Source organism: Bidens hawaiensis, unplaced genomic scaffold (genome assembly GCF_021521415.1).
Source record: "Bidens hawaiensis isolate Kalapana, Puna unplaced genomic scaffold, B.hawaiensis_p1.1 tig00048993_1, whole genome shotgun sequence".
In the NCBI taxonomy this organism is placed as follows: domain Eukaryota; kingdom Viridiplantae; phylum Streptophyta; class Magnoliopsida; order Asterales; family Asteraceae; genus Bidens; species Bidens hawaiensis.
In genome coordinates, this window is record NW_027506102.1 from 19,430 (window position 1) to 22,810 (window position 3,381).

Genomic DNA, 3,381 nt, shown 5'->3' on the forward strand with positions numbered 1-3,381 from the left:
TTTAATATAGAGATTATTGAGAATATATATATATATATAGAGAGAGAGAGAGAGAGAGATACCGATATATAATATTATAATTCTGTTAAAATATTATATTATTTAAATATTTAAATTAAATTTGACAAATGAATAGGAAATTAAGGATATTAGGAAATGATGACCCAGTGTATTAAGGAAAGGTTTAATTATGGATTTGTAAAATTTCAAATTTGATATTCACTCCTTCCTATTTGAATTAATTATTCATCTTCAATAATTAAATAATCTACCTATTCTAATAAAGTAAAATAATTGTAGACACTTGTCAGTTTATGGTTAATCCTTACAATTTTTTTCTCTCCAAAACTAATGTATGACATAAATAAATAATTATTCATTTTCCTTTTACACTCCATTTATATTATATCTATTAAATGATTAAATTATTCACTTTTCTTTAAATTTTATTTATATTATATCTACACACTTTTATAAAAATAAATATTTACATATTTTACTACTATACATTATTAGAATATATTTCACAACATACTTGGTGAAATCCAAAAATCAACAAAGAACTGTGTTTGTTAGATATTGAAAAGAATATAATTTTAAATGTTATCATTAACATATTATACTGTGTATATTGTTGAAGATTTTAAATAAAAAAACAAAAAAAAAACTCTAATATGCTTCCAATTTACGAAGTAATTTTTTTAATTATTAAATTATTAACATATGCTTAAAAGTTGTTTCATTTTTTTTAAAAATAAATCCCCTTATCTATTGATTTTTTGTACATTGTCATATACATTTAAATATTATAAGTATACGATTTAAATCTATCTATTTATTTTTTCGGTTAATTTAGTAAATTATACATATATGTGTTAAATTGTTAGAATAATATATACCAATCACTTTCAAATATAATAAAGTTTAACATATTTAGTTTATTGGGTTTTTTTTTATCAAAAATTGTTTCGGTTTTTTTGTGGAACTTAAATTTGATTGTTACGGGTTAAAAGTTGGTAATAGATCGTTTGATACAAATTATCTACATTTGGCTCAAATTTGTTACGGGTAAAAAAGGGGTAACATAAATATGAAACATGTCAAACAAAATTATGCTCACGTGAAGCAAAACATTCACAAAACTGAACGGGTTAACATGTTATTTTTTTGTCAATTGGCAAAGTCGAGAAGACCCTCAAACTTATCAAAATCTTTTTAATTGTGTAGCTCAAAACTATTATTATATGAGAAGTATTCTCTGAAATTAGTTCATAACTAAATTTCTTTCATTTATACATATATGATACTGAGAATAAATTTTCAATGGATAAAGTGTTCCTGGGTATGTTTTTGCACATACATTATTTTTTTATTAAGTTTCTTTTTTTGGAAAAAATCATTTTATGATATAAATAAAACGAATTTATGTATAATGATACAAGTACCAGATCTAATACATTTTTCTACATATAATTTGTATTGCTTTATTTGTAATTTAATTTTTTGAATCATTCCGTGTGTTACACGGGCTCTAAAGCTAGTAATGTAATAATGTAATATTTTAAGATTACTAATACATTAAGCTAAAAGTGTAAATTTATATTAATTAAATAACAAGACAAAATATTCTATTTAATGCAATCTTTTAAAATCATAGGTATAGTTTGATTTCGAAATATTAACAAGTTATTTTTGAAAATTTTATTATTTTTGGTTGTTTCCATTCACCACTTTTGTCATATTTTTGGTTGATTTTATTCACCACCTGTGTTATTTTTATATATAATATATACTAAATAAATTAATTAATTATTTACGTATTTAATATAGAGATTACGGAGAATATATATATATAATATAGAGATACCGATATAAATTATTATAATTCTGTTAAAATATTATATTATTTAAAATTTTAAATTAAATTTATGAAATTCAATAAGAAATTAAGTATAGTAGGAAAGCATGACCAGGTCTATTAAGGAAAGTTTTAATTTCGGATTTTGTAAAATTTTAAATTTGATATTCCCTCCTTCATATTTGAATTAATTATTGACTTAATTATGGTCTAAATTTGAGTGAAAATTTTATTTAATTAACAATCATTAAGTTTTGCTATTATTACCTTAGTTGACTCATTGACCCATTGACCCACTGATTTAATTACACTCATTTACTTTTAAGATTTTAAATAAAAATCCATTGACTATTATTTTTTAATAATAACAATTTACGTTAGTTGACCCATTCAACCATTCACTTACTATTGTCAATATATTACAACAATTACTAACTTTTTATTTTCATACCTTATATGAATTACAATTACAATACATACTATATGATTAGTAACTTACATTTTTACATTATGTAACATTCCATTTTACATATCTACCATTACATAAAATTAAAGAATTATGAAATATATTAATTGTGTTTCGAATCTAATTTTGTAACATTGCATATTATTTGAAAATCCATTAATTACGTTATCAATTCTATTCCTTCCTAATTTAATTCTTTTTAAATTTTTCGAAATTTCCTAACTTTATGTATCTAATCAATTACATTTATACCTTCCTTCTATAATTTTCGATAACCCTAATTCATTTCCTATAAATATGTACATTTCATAGGCTAATTCTTACACCATCAACGCCTTTTTAATAAAATCGAGTAACTTTGTGCCAAGGTTTTTACTTTTTGTTTACATATATTTCTTCCATTTTCATATTTAATTTTTGACGCTTAAAATTGTTATTGTTATTTAATTTTAATTTATTTGTGTTTTTGTTAAATTTTTGTAGCAAGATGAAGCCAACCAATATCACCATGTTGAACCAACTCGATGTTCTTAACAGTGAGTGTATTCTAAAGGTCCGTATTTTGAGAGTTTGGCGGCTGAAGGACAACTCAAAGCCCGGGCAAGATTGGCCCATCGAAATGATTGTTCAAGACGAGATGGTATTGTTAACATATTCATTCATTTACTATATTATTCATACAATTATTTACTAATGAGATTTTGTATGAGTGTACACTTTCCTTTTGGTAATTTTGTTTGTGCTTACAGATGAGATTTGTTGAACATAGTGGGATGTAGTTGAAATTAAGACAATAGTTATATTATATGGAGCTAAAGGAGCTGTTGCAATGTTGGCTATCTTTCGTTGTTATTGGTGCAATTTATCAAAGTTTCATTGATAAATGCATAGAAAGTTTTTTTAACTGCAAGAACCAAGGGGGATATTTGGATGTTTAAAGCATTAAATGGTAGTTTGATTTCAGGAAATGTGAATTCATCGCTTTTACTTGTGCAGCTCGGGCCCGTGTTCGTTCGCGATTCAACTCTTCATTTGTCAGTTCATTGTAAAAAGAAAA